Below are 16,885 nucleotides of genomic sequence, written 5' to 3' on the forward strand. Positions count from 1 at the left end.
AACAGGTGGGCAAAGTCTGGTAAAGGGGAGTTCTTGTTCCGCCTAATGCAGATGTCAGTTAATTAGAGGAGAAGGTTATATCATTAGCGGCCAAATCGATACAAAAAAGATTAAGAGCTTTGGACAGCAAGCTCCTGTGCTTTCCAGTACAGCACCTGGGGCTGTATTTAGCTAAAACTCAATATACATTAGCAACACAATCAATGGAGAGTTGCACTGGGATGTCTTCTTGAAATACTTTAATTGGACTCTTTCTAGAATTATCAATGCTAAACAAGACGTCAGCTTTAAGCAGAATCGCTCTCCTTATATGATGGACAGCCCAGGGCCTAGGAAGCCACATTCTCTTTAATTATAGCTTTCCTTCTTTTCTGATGCATATTAATAGTGATTCCCCCCCCCCAAATTAACTGGCCTTGAAAGATTTGACAAGTGTTATTGGCAAGAAAGTGGAGGCACTCAGAACTATTCCTGGTGGCCAATTCTGCCACCTTCCTTGCCAAATTAATGGGTCAGCCCCCTCTTTCCAGATCTAAAATTCTTCTGAACAGATAAATCACCAGCAGTCGGACCAAATGACCGCCAACCTTTTATCGTGGATTTATGTTCCGAAAAGAACACAAATCAAACTGTGTTGAACCTGCTTGAAATCATCAGGTCAATAAGCAGAAAATGCCCAATCAATAACACCCATGATTGGCCGATATCTGACATTGCAATATTACATGAAACTGCACAAATGGCGCTAATAACACAATGCTTTCCCTAAAATGTTTTCCGTCATGTTTATTCAATACAGAAATGCATAGCATAAGCTGATCTAATTCTGTCATCTGCACTGTGCTTTTTAACTTGTTCATAAATGAGCTGGAGCTAGGGGTAAGCAGTGCGGTAGCCAAATTTGCTGATGATGCTAAGTTGTTCAGGGTCATTTTTGTTATGCTATAACCTCTGGTCAAAAACTAGACTTGCCACTTAAATTTATTTATTTTTACTGTGCCTATATCACTAGCCTGATCCAGAGACATATAGCAGGTTAAGCTTCTCCAACTACATCCGCATGTTGGGCTGTTGTTAAAGGCAGAGGAGGATTTTAACGTTGTTGTTGCTCTAAACAACTCTTCCTAAAGTTAAGGTTTGGAGAGCATTCCTATTTTATGCAATTACTTGGTCCAGTAAAGGATATTCAATATATTCTATAGGGCCATCATTCTATAGGACAGCCTCACTAGTTTACTATTTAAAAAGAACTGAAGGAGAGAAAAGATGAAAATAACGGTGATGAAATCACTCTATTATAATGTTGTGAGAGTACAGAACAATGCGGACTTCTAAGGGCCATGACTTTGTGGTTTCCAGACATTTCAGCTTTTGGCTAAACAATTAAGTAAATGAGATCCTTTGACAGAACACCACCCCTCTTCCTGGCCATTATCATTTGGCAGTTTCCAGTAGGCCCTGTGGTAAAGGTGTGTCTTCTTCAGAGCAATTTTCAAGAAGGCAGTAGCTTTTTACAGACTTGCTCTGGAAGGATGCTCTTTGCTCACCTAAAAATGAGAGAAAGAGAGAGAGAGTTTAGAACGAGAAGAAAGTTAAGCAGACTGCATGCAGACCCCACCAAGGATCAGGGTGAGGCTAGCATCTCAAGGTAGCAAATGTTGGGACATTTATTTATTTTTTTGCTGTAATTCAGTGTTTGCTGTCCCTGCTGAGAGGCTTCCTGGAGTGGTAATTCCGACCTTTGCATTTGATTTCTGAGTTGAGGTGAAGAGGTGATATGGGGCCACAGACGTTCAGAAAGGGAAATTACCTTAGCAACATGGAATACAATGCCGGGAAGAAAAAAGCATAGCTACATGGGCATAGGGAATGTCACTAGCGAGACTATTCTACTTGACTGAACAATTCCACTTAGACAGTGATATGTGTGTGTGCAGTTAAATTCTCTTGAATTAACCAATATATCACCAGTGTAGGTCTGGGATCCCCATGAACCTTCAACCTGTGGGGCTGTCTTAGCATTCAAACGGTTGCAAGCTGCAGCTAGTTTGGACAATGAAGCCCTGCTCTTCTCAACATTATATTATGGGAAATAGCTTACAAAAATGTGTATACCTGGAGAAATTCATACTAAAATGCTGGTGAATATTCATGAGGACCTGATGCAGAAATGTGGTGAACTGAACTTAAAAATAGGAAACTGAGAGAAACCAGTACTAACAGATTTGCCCATTCTCTTTCAAAGTTTCACTGAACTCAGCTTCATGAAGCTGGTGGTGTCCAGCATAACAAGGATGCTATGCAGCAGGCTGCTTGGACAGTGTTATTCAAGAAAAATATAATTGCGCAGCTAGCACATTACAGCATAGTCCGGAAATAAGCTGGCATTTACTTAGCACACAGAAGGGCTTTATTACAGTGTATGCTGGAAGATATTGCTCGATTAACCCTGCCTCCTTTGCTCTAACCTCTAAAATTACACTCTCAGAAATTGCAACGCAAAAACCAGCAGCTCCAAATGCCCTCGTGACAGGCCTGGACGACCCAGCACAGGTTGCCTGTTACTGAATAACACTCTGGTCTGGTTTGCACATTTCTTTAAAGCGTAGCTAAATTAAACTACGGTATGCTCTGTGCATAAGGGACGCAGGTGGCGCTGTCGGTTAAAGCCTCAGCACCTAGGACTTGCCGATTGAAAGGTTGGCGGTTCGAATCCCCGCGGCGGGGGTGTGCTCCCGTCTCTCGGTCCCAGCGCCTGCCAACCTAGCAGTTCGAAAGCACCTCCGGGTGCAAGTAGATAAATAGGGACTGCTTACTAGCGGGAAGGTAAACGGCGTTCCATGTGCTGCACTGGCTCGCCAGATGCAGCTTGTCACGCTAGCCACATGACCCGGAAGTGTCTTCGGACAGCGCTGGCCCCTGGCCTATAGAGTGAGATGAGCGCACAACCCTAGAGTCTGTCAAGACTGGCCCGTAAGGGGAAGGGATACCTTTACCTTTACCTTTTATGCTCTGTGCAGTGTACCAATGTTCACTGATGAAGCTGTGAGTGCTTCCTCCCTCATCCCCACCAGTGGCGTAGGAAGAGGGGGCGGAGGGCCCCCCCCCCCGGGCGCCACTCTGGGAGGGGTGACAAGATGGGCCCTGCCTCCCCCCAGCTGTAGAGCAGCCAAGGGGGCCTGCAGTCCATATGGGCGCCGCTTGTGCGGCGTCCGTATAGGATGGTGCTCACGTGGCAGCCTGTACCGTCGCCATGCACGAGCGACAGCCCATATGGATTGCGCATGTGCGGCATCCCGTACGGTCACTGCACATGTGCAGTCCGTTTGGGATGCTGCACATGTGCAGTCTGTACAGGCTGCTCCGCCCCGGGTGCCGGAGAGGGTTCCTCTGCCACTGATCCCCACCACTCCTGCTGCTGCTGCTGCTGCTGCAGCACTGCTGGAAAACAAGCCATGGTCTGGTTTAGCATTACCTCTGAGCCAAGGTTCATGGTTTGTTTTGCCCCATCCCAACAAACCACAAATGAAAAACACAGTTTGTTCTTTTCTGCCTCTATACCCTACATTTCAGTCCAGCAGACTCATCAGGGCCTTACAGTGAAAACAAGATACTATAAAATAAATTTTAAAGCAATGTTTTCTCATACTAATTTCTTTATTTGTTTGCTTGTTTCTAAAGGATAGGTGTCTTTGCAGCGACTTACCAATTCCCTTGCTTAAACCAACCAGTCTAGCACAGTTTAACAAAGAAGAGAAGCAGTGGCATTTCTCCGGCTGCTTTCATCGCATGTCATACATGCTGTATGTATACCCTGAACTTGACAAAGTGTTCCCCCCTGTGCAGTAACTCATCTGACTCCAATGTAGTGCTCCCTGAAATGGAAGAGTTACACATTACCTTTCCAGTTTAATTAAATGTTCCCGGGATAAATCTCGTGTTTATACATGCTTGCAATGTGCTTCTACTACTCCTGACTGCTCCATTTATAAACTGACTGGATGCAGTCCAATCATCTCCAGTTAATGTACCTGTCACTCACTGAAAGCTAAGACTCCTGGGAGGTTTGCTGTCCGAGTCCTTTTATTTGCTACAGTTATTAACTGTTATGTCTCTGAAACTGAGTTATTTATATTCATTAGATATCTGTACACACACGCAAACACCTTTTGAGCCATTATCTTTTACCAGAATGGAGGACTGCAGAAGTCCAACATTGCAAGCGTCTACTTTGAAAATATTGAGAGTGCTAGTTATATAGAAAGGGTGTGGGATGTGGAAATCTCAAGGGTTGGTTCCAAGGCCGGCTGGAAACAAGAAACTGATCGACACGGAGCTATGATTCAAGGTCAACTGTATTTTTAATACCATTTCTTTAAAATATTTATATTCTGCCTCTTGAATCAAAACCGATTCACAAGGCAGATTTCAACATAAAACGTGTGTGTGTGTGTGTGTGTGTGTGTGTGTGTACTATATATAAAACAGCAGCAAGGAACATAGCTCAATCAGTAGAGCACGAGACTCTTAATCTCAGGGTCATGGGTTTGAGCCCCAGGTTGGGCAAAAGATTCCTGCTTTGCAGGGGGTTGGATTAGATGACTCTTGTGGTCCCTTCCAACTCTACAGTTTTACACTTCTATGATCAGCAGCATCAACATGCTAATAACTGAGGAAAACAGCATCAAATTCTGCTTAAAGCTGTGGGAAACAGCGTAGGTGGGGCATCCCTTTCTAGTTCATAGAGGTGTGGGGCAGGAGATGGGATACTTAGCACCACTACAAACATATAAAACTTTAAAGGTAAAGGTACCCCTGCCCGTACGGGCCAGTCGTGTCCGAGTCTAGGGTTGTGTGCCCATCTCACTTAAGAGGCCGGGGGCCAGCGCTGTCCGGAGACACTTCTGGGTCACGTGGCCAGCGTGACGAAGCTGCTCTGGCAAGCCAGCACCAGCCCAGCACACGGAAACGCCGTTTACCTTCCCGCTATAAAGTGGTACCTATTTATCTACTTGCACTTAAGGGTGCTTTCGAACTGCTAGGTGGGCAGGAGCTGGGACCGAACGACGGGAGCTCACCCCACCGCGGGGATTCAAACCGCCGACCATGCGATTGGCAAGCCCTAGGCACTGAGGCTTTACCCACAGCGCCACCCGCGTCCCTATAAAACTTTACTTCCCCTATAAAACCTCACTTCTAAGTGCTATGCTTTCTCCTAGGGTCCTGTGCATTCTAAGGACTCCTCCTGTCTAGGCTTCCAGCCTCACACAAAAGACGTTACATTGCAGAGGGTTAGGATCTCCTGTGATCCTATGACTCGGACCCTTGGTTCAGGAAATTCTGAAAGTTTTATTAAGAAAATTAGCACACTGCATTGTCTCAGAATACAGGCTGCAAGGCTCAAAAGGTACACCAGCGGAAACTTGGCTAGGCAAAGCAAATGTGTTGCCTCCACACCTGACACACGTGCCCTGGCTCTACTTTTAAAGGGGTAGGACTGGTCTGTTGTGTGGTTCTTGTTCAAGGTAAGAAGACAGTGCTTCCAAGGAAGCACTTCTACAAGGAGACCAGATCTGTTCGTGCCTTTGCTGATGGTGGCATGTCATGTGGACTTACATTCCAGTCCTTACAGTTAGGGTGATTGCAGGAAGGCCTTCAATTGCCTGTGAAAGCACCCATATTCGCTGCTCACCTGAGCTCCAAAGCATAAGGAGCTCATGCCACAAAACGGGTGCCACAATGGAAACAGCCCTCCTCTGAACTCTGGCCAGCCTAACTTCAACAGGCTTCAGGACATTCAGGAGGGTGGAGGGAACCATCTCAGTTCCACTTGCCGGCTAAGGGCTTTGCATATTCTTGTTGCACAAGTGCTGGTGCCATTCCTGGTCAGCAGCAGTGAATCAGGGGATCAGTGGTAGACACTGCTGAGATGCTGAGGCCTCAGCAGATGTCTAACAAAGCTGATTCCTTGCAAACATAAATGAGACAGGAACATATCCACAGTCCACTCAGCAGCAACTTTCTAGTGAGGCGGATGCCTGACCACAATTCTGCCGCATGTTCCCGTAACTAGGCTGGATATGAAGCAATAATAAGGAAGCCCAACGAAGCAGGGTGTGTGTGGTTTAGCAGAGAGCACACAGACACAGCAGCAACCACCAATTAGAACAACTATTTCTGCAGAGTTTTACAGGGTTTGCTTGAGAAAAATGATGCAGAAAGGCTGGATTCTTGACTTGGAGAAAGCCCAGCTCCTTGTATCTGTTCCAAGAACTGGGGCCACTAAAAATAACAAAGGGCCTGGGTCAGATTTGTTTTAGAGAAAGTGAATTTTGGAATACAGCAGTGATACAGATTGCCCTATAGGGACTGGGAGAGTAGATCAAGGAGCAATGGGAGGAAGAGAATCATTTTGAAAGTGGATCGCAGTGCAGGAGGTTGCATGGCTCTACCTGCCCCTCCCTGTTTCTCCTACCCTGTTTTTGAAAATATTGCAATAGTACTACATTCTGGTCCTCAGACAGTTATCAGCAGTTCTCTTATTTGCAACTGATGTAACTTCCCGCCTCTTCTGCATTTAAGCATCGTTGGCTCTAAGGGACTGTAATAATCACATTTTAACTACAATCATGAAAAAGAGTGCTTGTTATTCTTTAGAAAATTGCACTTCTCACTGTAATTATGCATCAACAAAGCTTTTTAACTCCCATTGTCTGACCATACTAAAAGCAGTGTTGAAAATGAAGCCGTTCTTACGTTTCTTTTAATAATGAAAGCTAACAGCACACTTAGGGTTCTTGGTTCTCTGTCCAAGTGCAAAGGAGGATGGCAGATTCTTAACTATTCTATCTAAAAGTAGATATGTACATGTACTGCATTCACTTAACTGTAACTGCAGTGATGGCTGCTAGGGTCAAAGATCAGAAATTCATCCCAAACATCAATTCTACATTTGAAATCCCGGTTATGTCTGGGAAAATCTGGACGTATGGCAGCCCTAATGGCTGCAGATATATATATATAGAGAGAGAGAGAGAGTGAGAGAGAGAGAGTGTCATGATTGTACCCCAGCTTTCAGCACAGAAACATCACAATCATCATGTCTCAGACTGGTGGGAATGGTGGGAGGAACCAGTTGGTGAAACCTCAAGGAAAGAAGGCTCTGAGCCAGGAGCTTGGTGCTGGGATGACAATGATTGGTCAGAGGGAGAAGAGGGAGACGCCTGGGAGGAAGAGGTGTCAGAAGCTAAAGAGGCTTAGTGAGCTGGGAGAGTCTGTGGCAGAGAAAAGTCCAGAATCAGAGGCAGAGGCTGAAGCAGGCGAGTGGGAGAAGGGAGGCCAAAAGGCTGGTGAAGAGTCATGGGTGTTTCCCCCTCATGCTGCAACAAGCTCCTCTCCCCATAGTCTCCCAGAATCAAGAGAGGCGTGAAGAGAGCAGAGAAGTTAGCTTCAAGCAGGCAAAGTCTCAGATTGCTTGGGGAAAACCCTGAAGAGGAGGAGACTTAGGCAGATGTGGGGAGACAGGGACCTTTAGTCTCCACAACTGCTTCATGAAGAAAAGTTGCTGTGCTCATTAGGCCTGACGCTCCTGTTTTTGCTAATAAAAAGTTAGCTCCAACTTGCTCGGGGTGGTTTCCAGCATCTGCTGCTGATTATAACAAGATGGTCAGCTTGTAATGGGAATGGTGAATTAAGACATTGTGGGGAAGGTGCATGAAAGAAGAGGCAAACATGGAAGGGGCTGAGCACCTCTTCATCCAACCAACCAACCAACCAACCAACCAATTGTCCTCTGTAAGTTTCCCTCTCCACATTCCCAATATCTCATGATACAGTGTGAGACTGGAGCACACATTTACCAATATAAGAGTCTGCATTTCTGCCCCAAGGCAAGTACAGGAAGCTCCTTGATGAACATGGCCTTAGATACTCTTCAACCACTGAAATTGACTTAAGTTATCAGACTGGGGGGGAAATGCACTGGACATCGAGAAACCAGCCCAAAGTTATTCTGGGTGAGATCTTAATTTCATAACCCCCAGTTGATTTTCTGGCCACCTTAAAAGTCCCCCTTCCCAAGAATGAATGGATTTGGAAAGTTTCTGAAACCAGATTCTGGAGTAAAACACAGCTGATGGGCTTGATTCTATCTGGCAAACCCAATGACTCTCATAAAATGTATGATGCTGATGCTGTAAGCCTGCAACACTTATGACTTAATTTTCTTCAGATTGTCTAATAGTGCATCTTACGAAGCAACATCCAGGAAATAAGTTTTACATTTGCAGCTAATGTACTGACAGCATATAAACCTTATTGGCTGATTTACTGCTCCATGATGAGAATGTACATGGTACCATCTTATCTTTTATCTGAGTCAATGTGGCCAATAAAAATAGGAATTCCAATACGCCCAATTAGTTTAGCTTGAAAGCATCCCATCTCATCTCATCATTAGGGTTGTTATCCATTCAGAGTTTTCTGGGAACCTCATGATGTCTGGTCACTTGGCCAAGGCTGAAAGGGCCAAACCATTCTCCACCTCCTTGGGACAGTGACAAGTAATCCCTAATGTTAGAAAACAGGCAGTTTTAAATTTGCATATATATTTAAATTAATCATAGAGGGTTTACTTTTTCTGACAGAATGGCGACCACACAGATATATCACCATGAACGGTATGGCTGAAAAGCTAAGACGAGGAGTTGCCTCTCTATCTTTTCATATAGCTTATTAATAAAATGGAGTCAATGCTCACATTTCACTGTTTCATAGATTAGCGGATTACCTTGGGCCCAACCAAGAATGCATTAGACTTAAGAAAAAACAGAAATAAGATTCATGGTGCAATTCTGTATGTGTCTACCCAGAAGTTAGCCCAATCATTTTCAATGGCACTTCCTGTCAGTGAGTATGGGATTGCAGCCATAACTTCCGTTCCCTCAAATTTGAGAGTATTCTCCGAGTTCTGAAGAGCACTGCGAGTATCATACAAAGGACAAGAATACAACTGGGAACTAAAAGAGAGTTGTCTGGACAAACCACCATTATTACACCATTTCAGAAGAGATAGCCCCTTCTTTATCTGAGAGAAGGGATGCCTCTTCAAAGAAGATGGCTGCCATACACATATTTTTAACTGCAAGTGCTTGCATTAAAAGTAAACTTCCTTTTGAAAAAAATATTCTGCCCAGGCAATTGGGCGCAAGTTTTCTGACCACTCAAGAACAATTAAATGAACTGATTAATTGACAAAACCTGTAGCTCTAGTAATAATCACTCTTCGTTTAAAATGTAGGCAACTGCTGTGAAGAGGTTTTAATGACAATTCCTAAGTGCTCAGTCCAAAGATGTAGGCAGGAAAGATGTCCACATTTTAGCAAGGGCGATAACAAGCTCAGGACTGAAGCAGTTGCCCCATTATCTGATCTGATGGAAGCATGAAGCTCTATAAAACAAGGGGAGAGAAGCCTCTCTGAAAAATGCAACAAGACAGAGGAGACTTGTCGGGGTACAGTGTCACTTTGCATTGGCTAATGAGTGTAGTGAACATTGGGAGGCAAGGTGTGCTGCTAATGTGGAACACCATTCACAGGAAATCTGCTATGGCAGACACCATCAAAGTAGGCCATGCTTAGATAATGCAGCTGACGGGTGGCAGAGCAAACCTGTGGGCTCCACTTCCCTGCAGGGTAAGCACACGTCCTTTCAGTTTAGTGAAGTGGACGTTTCTCACCACCCTCCCTCTTTCCTCCATCCAGGAATGCTGCTACTAACAGTCTGACCCATGAAGTGCTCTTCTGGCACAAGGAGACCTATCTAAAGGAAAGGAACCTGGGCCAGGACAACAGAGGAGAAAGGCTATGTAATACATTCCAATGCTTGGCCCATTTACTCGATGGGAAGCCCCGCTGATTTCCAAGGAGCTCCAAATAAGCTTGCTCAGATCTTGGAAAGATTGCTGTTTTTTAAATTCATGACATTCATGAACTTTGAGCCCCTGTTGACCAGCTTATGTGCTCTGAGCAGGTCACATGACTTCCAGCCCACTGCACTGCCCCCAGACAAATGCGGAGCTGAGCCTAGATAATGTTTTATTATAGCTGTGCAACAGCTGTTGACAAGGATGGGAGCTGTTCTGGGCATGGTGAGAGGAAAAGGGAGGAAGAAAAAGAAATGGAGAATGGGACTGCTTAGTGTAGGGCCGAGGAAGCAGCAGCCAATGGAGAAGGACCAAGAACTATCTGTAGCCCTTCCTCAAGGGCAGACCCAGCTTTTGTCCTCAGCAAGTCAAGCAGATTCAGGGAGGATAAGGCTACTACCCCGATGGATATTCTTTGCTTCCCTGGTCAGAGGCAGTACACTTCAGCTGCTGCATTTAGGTTTCATTTGTAGGCTTCTCATAAGTATTGGGGTGGCACTGTGAGAATAGGATGCCAAATCAGATGGGCCGCTGGCCTGATCCATCTGTTTGTATGTCAGTGGCGTAGCATGGGGGGTGCAGGGGGGGCCGGCCGCACTGGGCGCAACATCTGGGGGTTAGGGTTAGGGGGCGCAAATCCACAGGTTAGGGGGCACAAATCCACGGGTTAGGGGGCGCAAATTACTTGCCTTGCCCCGGGTGCTGACAACCCACGCTACGCCACTGTTGTATGTAAGTGTATGTGTGCCAGTAAAACCGCATGAGACTGAAGGGCTGCGCCTCAGGACACTTTATAATGTGCAAGGGATTGTGGGCAGCAGACCTTTCAGGTCCCACGGCAGCACTTGGGTTAGTAGAAGGTCTTGGCCGTTGGACTCTTTGTTCAACAAAACAGACCTTTCCAAGTCTGCAAATCTTCCACCACATACTGCACATGCATTTACAAATGGTTCTTAATGATCACAAGGGCTAGGAGCTAGTGTTCTTATGCTACCTGATTTTTGTCTAGATATCTGATACCACACACTCTTCTCATCCCCCCCCCCCCCCGATGCTTCTATAGATGGGCTGGAAGTCAAATGCCTTTCGTAACAATGGCAAGTGCAAATGGAAAAGGGAGTGGTTTCTCTTTGTCCCGGTGTTTGATTTCTTTCCTCGGTGGTGCTTTTTATTTACTTTTCCACTCATTCTTTTCTGATCATTCTTTTATTAGTTGCTGGACCAGGGGTTAAATGCTGTACAACAAGTCCACTCCCAGAAAGGAGTTCAATGACTGGTCAGAATTGCATAAACTTGCCATGTATTCAAAAGCTCCCTAGTAATGATGAGTCAGGGCAAAAGGATGATTGAGGTGAAATGCCTCTGTGTGGTTTTTAGAAAAATGCAATTTGCATCAGTGCAGTTGGGGACTAATAATGGATGGGATCCGATAATGAATGAAACCATTGTGTGGACCTGAGAGATCCTCTCTCTTCTGAAGCTAGTATTTGCTTTTGAGGTGTGGGGTGGGGGTGGGGGGAAGAGGCACCCAAACAAGCTCAGACATCAGAAGAGGACTTTTCCTTAGGACTGCAGCAGGGGAAGGAAAGGGTTAACTACCACTCCATGCCTGCCCTGATCCAATTACTTTAACAATCAACCCCCCCAGCTGATGCAATTTGCATTTAACCTCACTCACTGTACTTTGACCCATATTTAACACTTAAAAGAAAGAAGAATGTGCTAAGCATTTCATTGTTTGACAATCATTTCCTTTAGAACCACACAGTTAACATAAGGAAATACCGGTATGTTATATACATATATCAACAAAACCCTACATTATTATTTTTTGGCGGTGGGGAATCTAAAATTACAATGCTGCTCCCTAAAAGCCACCATCAAGCCTGCAACTGTAGTTTTGTTCATGCAGTGTGCAATCACATCCATGGTCTTTGGCATTTGAGGTGTACAATAAGTCCCAAAGCCACTAGCTGGCACTGAGCACTGAAACCAGAGGCTGGCCTGCTTGTATAGGGCAGCAAAGTTCAGCTGTTGCTTCACCACACCATCTGTTAACTCCACTTTTGGGGTTTGATTTGGGTAAAGCACCAAGCAGATGGATATCGACATAGCTGCCACCCTCTGGCCTTAATTAGCATTCTAGTGCCTTTATTTAGGTGCATAACAAAAGCGAGGTACAGTCATACCTCGGGTTACGAATGCTGCAGGTTGCGCATTTTCGGGTTGTGGACCGCGCTGAACCTGGAAGTACCGGAATGGGTTACTTCTGGGTTTTGGTGCTTGCACATGCGCAGAAGCACAAAATGACGTCATGCGCATGTGCAGAAGCGCCAAATCGCATCACGCGCATGTGCAGACGCGGCACTTCAGGCTGCGAATGCTGCGGGTTGCAAACATGCCTCTCGCACAGATCACGTTCGCAACCCGAGGTATGACTGTACAGTGGTACCTTGGGTTACAGATGCTTCGGGTTACAAACTCTGCTAACCAGGAAGTGGTTGCTCCAGGTTAAGAACTTTGCCCCAGGATAAGAACGGAAATCGTGCACCAGCAGTGCAGCGGCAGCAGGAGGCCCCATTAGTGAAAGCACGCCTCAGGTTAAGAACCGTTTCAGCTTAAAAATGGACCTCTGGAATGAATTAAGTTCTTAAGCCGAGGTACCACTGTATTTTGGAGACACTTCACATCTAATCAATACAACTCAACTTTGTTCCAAAGTAATGTTTACCAAACTTTTCCTCCTATAAAGGCTCCTTTGGGGATGAGACAGCATTTGAGCACATGTGGAATCTCAGAGCTCTGATTCAATTTGTTTTTGGATTTGGAGTTCGCTGCATGCACTGGTGATGGCAACAAAGACTGCTTTTTGGCTGGCTTTAGATATTGTGCATTTTGCTAATGGATTCCTGGGGCATTTATAAAAGAAGGAGCTGAAGACGAGGTGTCTGTCTTTACATTGCATGAATCAGAGTGCCCTAGAGACAACTGCAGCTATTCCATTCCCAATTTATTAACTGTATCACTCATCTCACCTGAGAGTTATATGAACCCAAGCGGGGAAAGATTAATAGCATTCTTGACACGTTGAACCCAACTATGAAGTCACCATGTTGTAATGGTGAAGTCAGAGACAGATCACTAGATGCCTGGAATTAAGTGCTGAAAAGGTATGAGAGAAATGCAGAAAAATGAGGTGTGGGGTGTTTTTTTTAAGGAAGAAAGAGAGAGGCACTCATGCAGCAAGCTGATCAGGGCAGAGGTGCAGAATAATCAGACCTCAGTGAAATTGCATTTCTATTGCATATTAAACAAGCATTTCAAACTGGTATTGTACCCTAAGAGTATTTAGCCAGGTTAATGTAGCTTTTGGGTTATAGCTGAGCCACTAAGCAGCATATATTCCCATTATAATCAATAGCATGATTGCCATGTAAGTGGTTTAGCAATGGTGTCTTCTGCAACCATTGTCTAGAGCACTCCTGTGGTTTAACCGACTGACTGCTTTAAAAGAGTACTTAAAAAATTTGATCAGGAGGTGGTTTCTATTAGGGGATGTAGAGACCAGCCTGTGCATTTCTGGGCCCAACTTAAAGTGCTGCAATTGAACTTTAAAGCCCTAAATGTTTTGGGACAAGGATTCATGATGACTGCCTGTGCCCACAGCCTGAGACCTGCCTCAGAAGCCCTATTTTCCTGCCTGTGTGTGAGAGCAGATTCAGATGAATTTCAAATCCCAAATCAAAATGGGATACTTTGTGAAGGCATTTTGAACTTGTCAGAGGTGAAGCAGGATCTTTACAATATGGTACAAGTTGAAGCAAGGAGCCCTGAAGTGCTTTGTGGGACTTCAGCGATCCAGACATCAAAAAATACAGCAGAGAAGTGTCTGCTGAAAGCAAAAGAAATGTCTCTAAAGATACCATAATATTTGGGTGGGGTGATGGAGGAAGGGAGAGCAAACAGAGAAAAGGCACAGGAGGAGTGCCCCATAATGACTGACAGGTCAAGCTTGTAATCAAAGGGAATTTTTATATTCAGAAAGTGAATCCCTTAGTTCTTTCTACTCCAAAATCCATTTTAAAGGTGCCCAGCACAAAGTCCGTAGACCTGTATGTTCCCCGTGCCCAACAGGAGTGTATCTATAATATATGCAATTTTCAGCCACTAAATATAATGAGTGATGATTCCCACCCTAAACCTAAACCTGCCCTCAGAATACATATGTCATCCATTTTTGCCCCCAAATTAAAAAGTTATAATTGGTTCCTTTTGGGGGGGGGGGGGATGAGGTCACATTTTAAAGACCCTGGACCTCTTTGCCTGTAAGTAGGCTTTAGCCACCGTGATGAGCTACTATGCATGCAAATGCCATCTACTTCTGCCAAAAGAGAAAAACTTTTTTTTTTAATTTCCCATGAGGTGAAATGAAGCAGACTTGAACTCCTGATACGAATCCACTGAAATTGTTCCATCCAGAATGGACTGTTTTATGAAACACTGAATTGTGTGATCCAAGCCAGATTTTATGGTTGGTGCACACTCCTATGGCAGGTACAGGGACAGGGCCTTCAAATATTTTAAATTATAAAGAAATATTTTTTTCTGGAATTGGAGCCTTTTTCTGATCTTCTGCATTCTTAGCTACTTCACAACTCAATGGAGACACTTCATAGTTCCCCACATTTTCTTATTTTTTGTACACCACATCAGAATTGCCAATGCGTGGCGGTGTGTGTAGGGGTTTATTGACACATTCTGTGGCATAATTTGAAGACAAGTGATGCTGCAATCTTGCAGAAACTCTGCGTCTTATCAGTGCCTAGAGAAAAGACTGGCTGAGAAAATATATATATTTCCAAGGAGCAAAGACAGAATATAAATGAATAAATTTAGCATAATATTAGGTTACCCCAGAATCATGAGTAGAACATACATTAATTCAGGAAAAGCATGATGATTAGTTCTGAAACAAGGGACAAACTATAAATCAGATAAATTTCCCAGGGCCCAGAAAACAATCTCATTTCAGTGAGCATTCTCAAGACCCTGTCATTCAGGGGTGCCAACAGGATATTCTGGGCCCAGTGAACTCTGGGTGGATTGAGACCCCCAACTCACTCATAAGGCAAGTGACTTTTCATAGACGACAAGAAGTGGGAAAATCTCCATGGCTTGCAGATAGATATAAATATACAATGTTTCCAGACAACCTCTTTATTAAGGTTGAATGTTCATCCTGATTTGTTTGCAATGAAATAAGACAACATTGGCTATTTAATGAACATTCATTCTGATTGGTTTGTGGGGAGGTTAGACAATGTTGCATCAAAGCAAGTGTTATTCCACATTTTCCGTCACTTTCCTTACCTCAGAAGTCTGATCCTTTGCTGGTATGTTTGCTGGAATTCCACTCAAAAATAGAGATGATCTGGAAGCTTCTTTGTTCGCATAAGGAGATACAGTGGTACCTCAGGTTAAGAACTTAATTTGCTCTGGAGGTCTGTTCTTAACCTGAAACTGTTCTTAACCTGAGGTACCATTTTAGCTAATGGGGCCTCCCACTGCTGCCGCACGATTTCTGTTCTCAAAGTTCTTAACCTGAGGTACTATTTCTGGGTTAGCATAGTCTGTAACCTGAAGCGTCTGTAACCTGAGGTACCACTGTACTGGGGACTCAGCTAGATCGGTAAAGAAAAAGCGATTTATATGCGTTGTATATGCGATATAACAATGTGCCACTAGATGACGCTGCAGAGTCCCATTTCTTCCCTACCTGAAACGCTTCTTTGATGTGTCTAGATCCAGCCTAGGATACAGAAATTGGCACGGGATCCCAGTAGCACCTATGCGTCCCTTCACAGTTGGAGGCAGTAAAGCTTCTGAATAGCAGTTGCTGGAATCCACAGGAGAAGAGAGTGCTCATGTGCTTGCAGGTTCCCCATGGGCATCTGGTTGGCCACTGTGGGAACAGGATGCTGGCCTAGATGGGCCATTGGCCTAATCCAGCAGGATCTTCTGTTTTTATCACTAGTATACATTTAGCACATGCTGAGAGTAACCTGCTCCTATTGCATTTCCACTTAGTACCTTCCATGCAGAAAGATAATTTCATAATGCCTTAGCTCTCAGGCGTTCCTAGTTCACCATACAACCTAGCCACCAGCCCTCAATCTCAACAGAGGTCACAGTCTGAAAAAGCCATGGAGACGAGGTTTCATTATCAGTCACAGAAATAATCCTTGTTTTTTGAAATGCAGCCGTGAGATATGGCTTTTGCTGCACAGAGCTCTAGGTTTGCAGATGGAAGAATTGTCTCGAGGGCTAACAGCCTAGCACCTTTTGCCAGCAAAAGATGACAGGAATAAATAAACTCTTGCAATGAATGGTTTGCTACTGCCATTTCTGTAATGAGGAAGGGTCTGTTTTCAATCAGTGCTGCTCCCTGCTTTCCCTTAAGTGTATTCTGTCATTGATTGTCCCCTAAGGGCTGGAGCACAGATAGCACTGCATCAAATAATTGGAAAGTCAAACTCTGTGTTCTATTACTCATGTTAACAGGCTCTCCAGATAGTAGATGCTTCAGATTGAGAGCTAATCATCACCACCACCAAGGACCATGCGGATGTGTGTGTACCTCAGTCACATGAGACATCTTCCTGGCAACAGCCAATGAAACAGCCTGCCTGGTTTTTGCAACACAAAGCAGCTGATTTATAAGATGTCTAGCTAGGGGTAAAGAGGGGAAATGAGCAGAGAGGTGGAAGAGAGAGACAATTGGAGACTGGAGTTGGAACTGTGGTACATAATTGCCTGCTATAGCAACCAGCACCAGGCCGTGTGTGAAGGACTTGCAGTTGCTGCAGCTTTAGCCCCCTCTACAGGGCTCAACTTACCTCAGAAGCTGAGGCACATCATGGCGCTTCTTGTTTGCACTTACTTCTCAAGCTTATTTAACTTATT

The 16,885-nt window shown here is 44.6% G+C and overlaps 1 long non-coding RNA gene across 1 annotated transcript; it reads right to left on the reverse strand.

Moving 5' to 3' along the window:
• Window positions 1-760: 760 nt before the first annotated feature.
• Window positions 761-16,880, reverse strand: LOC310668836. The gene is made up of 3 exons (XR_014506856.1): window positions 16,819-16,880; window positions 3,707-3,875; window positions 761-1,547 (listed from the first exon to the last, which is right to left on the reverse strand). It is a non-coding gene; the product is annotated as an uncharacterized lncRNA (long non-coding RNA).
• Between the last annotated feature and the right edge of the window lie 5 nt (window positions 16,881-16,885).

Source organism: Podarcis tiliguerta (genome assembly GCF_965153285.1).
Source record: "Podarcis tiliguerta genome assembly, chromosome: 2".
Lineage (NCBI taxonomy): Eukaryota > Metazoa > Chordata > Lepidosauria > Squamata > Lacertidae > Podarcis > Podarcis tiliguerta.